Raw genomic sequence first — 11,204 nt, forward strand, 5'->3', positions numbered from 1 at the left:
CATGGATCCCATCTCAGATTTCATGGCTTCAAGCCACTTTACGGAATCTGGGCTCACCATCGCTTCTTCATAGTTCGTAGGTTCATCATGATCTAGTAGCATGACCTCCAGAACAGGATTACCGTACCACTCTGGTGCGGATCTTATTCTGGTTGATCTACGTGGTTCAGTAGTATCTTGATCTGAAGTTTCATGATCATTATCATTGGCTTCCTCACTAACTGGTGTAGGTGTCACTGAAACAGTTTTCTGTGATGAACTACTTTCCAGTAAGGGAGCAGGTACAGTTACCTCGTCAAGTTCTACTTTCCTCCCACTCACTTCTTTCGAGAGAAACTCCTTCTCTAGAAATGATCCATTCTTAGCAACGAATGTTTTGCCTTCGGATCTGTGATAGAAGGTGTACCCAACAGTTTCCTTTGGGTATCCTATGAAGACACATTTCTCCGATTTGGGTTCGAGCTTATCAGGTTGAAGCTTTTTCACATAAGCATCGCAGCCCCAAACTTTAAGAAACGACAACTTTGGTTTCTTGCCAAACCACAGTTCATAAGGCGTCGTCTCAACGGATTTTGATGGTGCCCTATTTAACGTGAATACGGCCGTCTCTAAAGCATATCCCCAAAATGATAGCGGTAAATCAGTAAGAGACATCATAGATCGCACCATATCTAGTAAAGTACGATTACGACGTTCGGACACACCATTACGCTGTGGTGTTCCGGGTGGCGTGAGTTGCGAAACTATTCCACAGTTTTTCAAATGTACACCAAACTCGTAACTCAAATATTCTCCTCCACGATCAGATCGTAGAAACTTTATTTTCTTGTTACGATGATTTTCAACTTCACTCTGAAATTCTTTGAACTTTTCAAATGTTTCAGACTTATGTTTCATTAAGTAAATATACCCATATCTGCTTAAATCATCTGTGAAGGTGAGAAAATAACGATATCCGCCACGAGCCTCAATATTCATCGGGCCACATACATCGGTATGTATGATTTCCAACAAATCTGTTGCTCTCTCCATAGTACCGGAGAACGGTCTTTTAGTCATCTTGCCCAAGAGGCACGGTTCGCAAGTACCAAGTGATTCATAATCAAGTGGTTCCAAAAGTCCATCGGTATGGAGTTTCTTCATGCGCTTTATACCGATATGACCTAAACGACAGTGCCACAAATAAGTTGCACTTTCATTATCAACTCTGCATCTTTTGGCTTCAACATTATGAATATGTGTATTACTACTATCGAGATTCAATAAAAATAGACCACTCTTCAAGGGTGCATGACCATAAAAGATATTACTCATATAAATAGAACAACCATTATTCTCTGATTTAAATGAATAACCGTCTCGCATTAAACAAGATCCAGATATAATGTTCATGCTCAACACTGGCACCAAATAACAATTACTTAGGTCTAATATTAATCCCGAAGGTAGATGTAGAGGTAGCGTGCCGACTGCGATCACATCGACTTTGGAACCGTTTCCCACGCGCATCATCACCTCGTCCTTTGCCAGTGCCCGCTTATTCTGTAGTCCCTGTTTCGAGTTGCAAATATTAGCAACAGAACCAGTATCAAATACCCAGGTGCTACTGCGAGCTCTAGTAAGGTACACATCAATAACATGTATATCACATATACCTTTGTTCACCTTGCCATCCTTTTTATCCGCCAAATACTTGGGGCAGTTCCGCTTCCAGTGACCAGTCTGCTTGCAGTAGAAGCACTCAGTTTCAGGCTTAGGTCCAGACTTAGGTCTCTTCTTTTGAGCAGCAACTTGCTTGCCGTTCTTCTTGAAGTTCCCCTTTTTCTTCCCTTTGCCCTTTTTCTTGAAACTAGTGGTCTTGTTAACCATCAACACTTGATGCTCCTTCTTGATTTCTACCTCCGCAGCTTTCAGCATTGCGAAGAGCTCGGGAATAGTCTTGTTCATCCCTTGCATATTATAGTTCATTACGAAGCTCTTGTAGCTTGGTGGCAGTGATTGGAGAATTCTGTCGATGACGCAATCATCCGGAAGATTAACTCCCAATTGAATCAAGTGATTATTATACCCAGACATTTTGAGTATATGCTCACTGACAGAACTGTTCTCCTCCATCTTGCAGCTATAGAACTTATTGGAGACTTCATATCTCTCAATCCGGGCATTTGCTTGAAATATTAACTTCAACTCCTGGAACATCTCATATGCTCCATGACGTTCAAAACGTCGTTGAAGTCCCGATTCTAAGCGGTAAAGCATGGCACACTGAACTATCGAGTAGTCATCAGCTTTGCTCTGCCAGACGTTCATAACATCTGGCGTTGCTCCAGCAGCAGGCCTGGCACCCAGCGGTGCTTCCAGGACGTAATTCTTCTGTGCAGCAATGAGGATAATCCTCAAGTTACGGACCCAGTCCGTGTAATTGCTACCATCATCTTTCAACTTTGCTTTCTCAAGGAACGCATTAAAATTCAACGGAACAACAGCACGAGCCATCTATCTACAATCAACATAAACAAGCAAGATACTATCAGGTACTAAGTTCATGATAAATTTAAGTTCAATTAATCATATTACTTAAGAACTCCCACTTAGATAGACATCCCTCTAATCCTCTAAGTGATTACGTGATCCAAATCAACTAAACCATAACCGATCATCACGTGAGATGGAGTAGTTTTCAATGGTGAACATCATTATGTTGATCATATCTACTATATGATTCACGCTCGACCTTTCGGTCTCCGTGTTCCGAGGCCATATCTGCATATGCTAGGCTCGTCAAGTTTAACCTGAGTATTCTGCGTGTGCAAAACTGGCTTGCACCCGTTGTAGATGGACGTAGAGCTTATCACACCCGATCATCACGTGGTGTCTGGGCACGACGAACTTTGGCAACGGTGCATACTCAGGGAGAACACTTCTTGATAATTTAGTGAGAGATCATCTTATAATGCTACCGACAATCAAAGCAAGATAAGATGCATAAAAAGATAAACATCACATGCAATCAATATAAGTGATATGATATGGCCATCATCATCTTGTGCTTGTGATCTCCATCTCCGAAGCACCGTCATGATCACCATCGTCACCGGCGCGACACCTTGATCTCCATCGTAGCATCGTTGTCGTCTCGCCAATCTTATGCTTCCACGACTATCACTACCGTTTAGTAATAAAGTAAAGCATTACATCGCGATTGCATTGCATACAATAAAGCGACAACCATATGGCTCCAGCCAGTTGCCGATAACTCGGTTACAAAACATGATCATCTCATACAATAAAATTTAGCATCATGCCTTGACCATATCACATCACAACATGCCCTGCAAAAACAAGTTAGACGTCCTCTACTTTGTTGTTGCATGTTTTACGTGGCTGCTACGGGCTTAAGTAAGAACCAATCTCACCTACGCATCAAAACCACAACGATAGTTTGTCAGATAGACTCCGTTTTAACCTTCTCAAGGACCGGGCGTAGCCATACTCGGTTCAACTAAAGTTGGAGAGACAGTCGCCCGCAAGCCATCTCTGTGCAAAGCACGTCGAGGGAACCGGTCTCGCGTAAGCGTACGCGTAAGGTTGGTCTGGGTTGTCTCGTCCAACAATACCGCCGAACCAAAATATGACATGCTGGTAGGAAGTATGACTTGTATCGTCCACAACTCACTTGTGTTCTACTCGTGCATATAACATCAACATAAGTAACCTAGGCTCGGATGCCACTGTTGGGTTTCGTAGTAATTTCAAAAAATTTCCTACGCGCACACAGGATCATGTGATGCATAGCAATGAGAGGAGAGTGTTGTCTACGTACCCAACGCAGACCGACTGCGGAAGCGATGACACGACGTAGAGGAAGTAGTCGTACGTCTTCACGATCCAACCGATCAAGCACCGAAACTACGGCACCTCCGAGTTCGAGCACACGTTCAGCTCGATGACGATCCCCGGACTCCGATCCAGCAAAGTGTCGGGGAAGAGTTTCGTCAGCAGGACGGCGTGGTGACGATCTTGATGAACTACAGCAGCAGGGCTTCGCCTAAACTCCGCTACAGTATTATCGAGGAATATGGTGGCAGGGGGCACCGCACACGGCTAAGGAATCGATCACGTGGATCAACTTGTGTCAACTTGTGTGTTTAGAGGTGCCCCTGCCTCCGTATATAAAGGAGCCAAGGGGGGGAGGAGGCGCCGGCCAGGAGGAGGTGGCGCAGGAGGAGTCCTACTCCTACCGGGAGTAGGACTCCCCCCCCCCCAATCCTATTCCAACTAGGATTCCCAAGGGGGAAAGAGGGAGAGGGGTGGCCGGCCACCTCTCCTAGTCCTAATAGGACTAGGGGAAGGGGGGAGGCGCGCAGCCCCCTTGGGCTGCCCCTTTCTCCTTTCCACTAAGGCCCATGATGGCCCATATGGCTCCCGGGGGGTTCTGGTAACCTCCCGGTAACCCGGTAAAATCCCGATTTCACCCGGAACACTTCCGATGTCCAAACATAGACTTCCAATATATCAATCTTTATGTCTCGACCATTTCGAGACTCCTCGTCATGTCCGTGATCACATCCGGGACTCCGAACAACCTTCGGTACATCAAAATGCATAAACTCATAATATAACTGTCATCGTAACCTTAAGCGTGCGGACCCTACGGGTTCGAGAACAATGTAGACATGACCGAGACACGTCTCCGGTCAATAACCAATAGCGGGACCTGGATGCCCATATTGGCTCCTACATATTCTACGAAGATTTTTATCGGTCAGACCGCATAACAACATACGTTGTTCCCTTTGTCATCGGTATGTTACTTGCCCGAGATTCGATCGTCGGTATCCAATACCTAGTTCAATCTCGTTACCGGCAAGTCTCTTTACTCGTTCCGTAATACATCATCTCACAACTAACATATTAGTTGTAATGCTTGCAAGGCTTATGTGATGTGTATTACCGAGAGGGCCCAGAGATACCTCTCCGACAATCGGAGTGACAAATCCTAATCTCGAAATACGCCAACCCAACATCGACCATTGGAGACACCTGTAGTACTCCTTTATAATCACCCAGTTACGTTGTGACGTTTGGTACTACCCAAAGTGTTCCTCCGGTAAACGGGAGTTGCATAATCTCATAGTCATAGGAACATGTATAAGTCATGAAGAAAGCAATAGCAACATACTAAACGATCGGGTGCTAAGCTAATGGAATGGGTCATGTCAATCAGATCATTCTACTAATGATGTGACCTCGTTAATCAAATAACAACTCATTGTTCATGGTTAGGAAACACAACCATCTTTGATTAACGAGCTAGTCAAGTAGAGGCATACTAGTGACACTCTCTTTGTCTATGTATTCACACATGTATTATGTTTCCGGTAAATACAATTCTAGCATGAATAATAAACATTTATCATGATTATAAGGAAATAAATAATAACTTTATTATTGCCTCTAGGGCATATTTCCTTCAGTGCGATGAACGGAAATAAGACTCTCCAAGGCGCTAGGGACATGCAAAAAAGTTCTTAGGTGGAATTTTTTATGATGGGTTTTACAATTGAGTGACCAGTCTTCATACCATCTCCACTGGCCGTATCGATGTGATCTTTGCCATGGTACTTCTCCCACATGGTCACTTTTTTCAGACCGCCAGTTATGTGATTTTGTGGCGCTGATGTCGACGTACCAGTCTGTGTTGATGCCATATGAATTTACAGTTGTTCTGGCCAGCTCTTCATCTTGAGATGAACCATCATCATCTTCAAAACGATAGCAACAGTCCTTTGCCGAGTATCTCGGCTTGCCATAGATCGGGCACTGGATGGCATCAAGGTGTGATATCTTATTAGAGGAGCTATTGGTGTGCTGATCCTTGTTGTTGGTGTAGGACGGACGACGGCCGCTACACGCGTTGCTAGTGTTGCCAATGTTCACGCCACTACCGCCTTGCCCTTGTTGTTGCGGGGAGGTCGGCGATGACATCAATCACCACTGCGGCCGCGAGTGGCAGTGTTCCCGAGGATTTGAATCCACCGCATATGCCTTCTCGTTGGATGAGGGCCACCCGTGGATTGAAGTTACTTATCTAAGAAAACAATTCGTCAAGGGCAGTGACTAGTGGTTGTCACTCCATGTCATGGGGTGTTATTGATGTAGGAGATCAGCTTGTCATCGGGTTGTGGCTTACCTGTCACGACAAAGCTCGTTAGTGAGGGAGAACATGTGCACGCGTCACCATGTGCATCCCTTTCTGTGTGTTCGTGAAAGCCATGTGGATGTTTTTGTAGCCATACATCGAGGTCAATGAGAACATTCTCAAAAAACGCGGTCGAGAGCTCGTGTGCGTGGGCGATCGAGGTCACCTGCATGAGCACTTCCTTGCAGAGATTGTTAAGAGTATAACCAAGTACACCTGCTGATCTTCTCTGATCCAGATTGGATGAAGGGAATTTGGGATGGTTTCCTCCTTTCCATCCTTGTCCTTGCGGACGTCGATCTTGGCCAGCTCCGGCATGCTCCCATCCACGTAGCCGAAGAAGCCTGCACCTCTGATTTGTAGCGTGATCAGAGTGTACCGTTGGATGTAGTTGCTACAGGTGATTGGGCCTGAGAGGGGAGAGTGGGATGCACTTATACAAGGCGATACATCGGGTCAGGCCAAACAATGCCTGATGCAGAAAACCTAGGCCCAGGCCCGGCCGTCGGGCTTAGATTTTAGGCCCAAGCCCAGCCCATCAGAGGAACAGCCCGCAGGGCTTCGTGACATGCCACTTCCCTAAAATGCAAAAATGTCAAGCCCGGCCCAGCCTGGACTTCGTGCTCATTTTTCAGGCCCAGGCCCGACCTGTGGGCAAGACCGGGACGGGTCGGGTCAAGGTTTTTCGTCTCGGGCCGGCCGCGCCGGGTAACCCGTGGCCATGTATAGATGTACTTGAGGTGGCCTGGTAGGAGCTTGCGGTGGTGGAGGAAATGCTAGATGAAATGAAAGAGTTAGGCTCTGATTACCATGTGAGGAAACGTCGTACCCAGCTCCGGGCGACGGGGTGGTGTTATATTGACAGGGGCGCAATTTGTTGGATAGCGTACATTGTTGAGATTAAGACTTGGGGTACAAGGGGTAAACTAGAGTGAGATAGGTTGTTACAATGATTATAGAAAATGATACCAACCTAGCTAGCCTATCGAAGGTTGGAGCTTTGGATTCCGTGCCGCACCCTTGTTGTGACTTGTGACATTGTGTAACAGAATGATCTGCTATAACTAACTGAAATATGGTTGTATTGCCATCATCATCGTCGCTTCAGCACGATGGAAACCGAAGCTGGAAGGATATCTCCTTATTTTTATTATTGTTGTTGCTGCTCAGGACAGGGGCAACAACCTGGTGGGATGCGAATATGTGTCTAAGTGAGGTCTGAGGACAGAGATCTCAGATCCCGATGTTACATCATCAGCAACGACCAGTCAATACATATTTACAGCAGCAACTGCTGGCCCGATTCAGCACGGAGCAAGCGAAATACTCCCTCCGTCCCATAATGTAAGACGTTTTTTGATACTATACTAGAGTCAAAAAACGTCTTACATTATGGAACGGAGGGAGTATTATTTTCTTCTTGTCAGGGATTTGATAGGCGCAGCAACATGCTGAGCTTGAAATATGTATGTGCTTCGATTAGGACAAGGAATACTGTCAGTCACAGTCTAAATTTCCTCAAGTTCCCCAAAAGTATAGACTTGGTCACTCAAGTCTGAAAACCGGATACGTTCGGTCCAAACCCAGATTCTGATGCGTTGACCAGGGTTTAACCATGTTTGACCGGGTTTGAACACGTTGACCAGATTTGACTGATAAACAACAAATTCAAAAAAATAGCAAACAAATTCAAAAAAATAAATCAGGCACCCAAGCATCTTGGTTACCACAAAATTTCCGAGTTTTTTTTTTCATTTTTTTGCTACTTTTTAATTTAAGGTTCACCAGTCAAACCCGGTCAACGTGCTTAATAACTGATTTTAGACCAAACTTTTCCGGTTTTGAGACTTTAAGGACCAAATGTATGTCAAAAAATCTTGAAGGATCAAGTCTATACTTTTGGGAAACTTGAGGGACCAAAAACATACTTTCCACATTTCTTTATTCAGGTGAAACTTTCTCCCTACTGAATTATGTTTTTATATTTTGTGCGTATAGAAAAATATACAAAGAGTTTCCTGTCTGAATTTCCGACTCCATATGGTTCGTGGGAAAAATTAGGGCAAAGATCACATTTGGTCCGAAGTTCAAAATTTGTCCATTCCATGAATTTCAGATCCCAGAATGGTAGTAAGAGTGATGACCTCCAGGGCAAGATCACAATCCTAATGTCCTTGATCTGAGATTTTTTGCCATGCCCAGGCAAAATTGTGTAGTCACAGGACGTTTCATTACTTACTTGATGGGACCAGCCTAGTCTCTTTACATGGTTCAATAAAAACCTACTATATATACCTAGCTAACAAAGTTCGTTAGGTTCAACCGCACCGAACACTACAATGGTCGGTCCGCCCTGTAATCAGGATGTAAAAAATGGTTCCATACAAGAGATCTCTCCATGCGATGTCATGTGATTTAATTGCCCTCCTTTTCTTATTGAATTAAGTGTGACAAGTAAATTTATTCTCAGCATGATAATAATTTGCCATAATTAATAGTTCTGGTACGTAGCAGTGCACAAAAAAGCAAATGTAAGATTGGCACAAATCCAAAAGTCCCAGCATGATGAGTAGTGGATATGTTCTGCTACCATACATCACATCAGGCCATCAAAATAAGAGTACAAAAGATTCGACGCATAATTAACCATCGTATTATGTTTGCTCGATTCCACAGCAGATTCATTTGAGTTATTGTTTCCCAGATTATCTCCACTTGCAGGCATGATGCTGTGCATGAACTATTCCCCCAGATCATATGGTATGTTCATATCAATCACCCTGGAGTTCAGACAATGACAGCTACTCAAACAGCAGTCGCTGGCACAGCATAGTTGGAGTCACTGGCGACAACACTTGTAGCATGGATGCCTATGTCCTTACCTTACAACAGCATCTGATGGCATCAGCTGCTACTTCTTTCCTCCATCCCACTAAAACTCTCTGGTGAGCCCCCTTTTATTAAAAACTCTGGCAGTATGAATGAAATGCCTAGGGGATAATATCATGATCGGCATGAACATCATCATCATCAACTTTTCCATCGAAAAATGGTTGTGCCAGAGACACCACCACTGGTGGAAACTCAAGAAGCACCGGTGGTCATAATGGAGGGGTAGTTTTCTGCAGTGCCGGAGAAGACCGCAGGAAGACAACCCAACAGTTGTGCACAGCTGTAGCACACCCTTTCATTACCTTCTTCCCCAAACAAACCATGATGATGACTATCTCTCCTCCATTCGGCCATCTTCCGGTCAATATTACTGGAACTGTATCCCTTAGCACCGGCGACAACAACCTCCCCGACAGCCACAACGTAGCATGCAAAGAACTTGAGAAGCCAGAACTGGAAGCAGTTGAGCTCTTCTATGTCGAACTGCAAAACCACTCTCCTGAACGAACTCAACAAGCAATCCAACCCACGTCAACAATTAAATTCAGGAAGGAAGTCTAAACCATGGCAGAAGTTTTCATCGTTCTGAGGATAGATGGATCTGCAGGGCCTGATATCCGATATGGCAGCAATCTGAATAACCGGGTCTTTAACTGTTTGACGGAGTTAGTGGTGCCAGCTGAACTTGAGCCGGAGCTCGTGGACCGAGGAGCAGCAGCATATGAAGTTCGCAATGGTGGCGGCTACAACGATGTGATTGCTAGGGCACCCACATGTCAGTTCTTCAATCTCGAGGCACTCCATGTTGGGAAATAACATTGGTGAATAGTCATTGTTGTCGGCAGCTATGTCTGCGATAGAGTAGGCGGTGAGTTTTAGAAACCTTATGATGCGGAGCATCCCTCGCTCATCCCCATGGACGTACCTACATCTCCTTCGACACCACTTGTACCCATGACAAGAGCTCGAGCAAAGACTATCGAAGATAAGGTGAACTCGCTCCTCTCCGAACTCCCTCTCCCTAGTCACGAGACATGGCTACTACCTCATACAGAAACTCTGTGTGTGATCAGGTGCTTGGAGGAGAGCCACGGAACAGCTACATGCAATGCCAAGACGGCGAGGACACCAAGCGTGAAGGACAAGAACAAGAGATGCTTTGGAAGCTACAGGCCCCGGACGACCAGCCCAGCCCGGACGTCCGACCCCTGGAGGTCGCTAAAGCGAAGAGAAGAGAGGCAGGCCAGAGCTACGGGCTCCGGACGTCCGACCACTCCCAGGCCCCGGACAACCGAGCCAACCCAGACGTCCGGCCCTTCCCCAACAGAACCAAAATCACGGAAATCCGAGGAAGTCCGGACGTCCGTGCCAGCGATCACAGAATGGAATCTACGGACATCCGAAGACCCACGGACGTCCGGGACCCGCGAGCCTCCGGACGACCGGCGCTCCACGGACGTCCGGACCCTAGCTGCGTCCAGCTGCGGGCTGATGCCCTTGTACCCCCTTCACTTCGCCCCTCATTTGCACTATGACTATAAATAGACCTCTCCCACCTCCTAGCTAGGGTTAGCGTTGATTTAGCTCACTTCTGCGATAGAGCCTCGCTCATCCATCCAGATCTACTCCTCGTGAGGGACCGACACCTCCATCCGGAGAAGATCCACCTGGATTCAAGACCTCCATCCGAAGAAGACCATCAAGACCTCCCCACGGAGAAGAAAGGTTACCCTTGTATCGTCCCTTGTTGAATTAGGATCTCGTGTTACTTTGTGCCTCGATGATCTAGCACATATGTGATCATATTCGTGTTGGTTGAGTGTCTTCTCTTGCATTTTCCCGTGATTTCCCTCGTTCCCCTCCGCGCGTTCTTCGTGTTCCTCGTAGGGATCCTCTTCAAACGTGAAAGATCGCCCCCTAGGGTTCCGCCCTACATCATCTTGGTATCATGAGCCACGTTGATCACATTTTTGGAGCCCCTACACCATGTTTTCTAGCTTGATTTTGTTGTTTTTGTCCTAAATCCGAAAATCCCCACCAAAAATAGCCCCAAATTCTTTTGTGATTTGTTGGTGAGTTGAAATTTTGTTGGATTTGATCCATGGATTTG

Source organism: Triticum dicoccoides, chromosome 3B (assembly GCF_002162155.2).
Source record: "Triticum dicoccoides isolate Atlit2015 ecotype Zavitan chromosome 3B, WEW_v2.0, whole genome shotgun sequence".
Taxonomy (NCBI): domain Eukaryota; kingdom Viridiplantae; phylum Streptophyta; class Magnoliopsida; order Poales; family Poaceae; genus Triticum; species Triticum dicoccoides.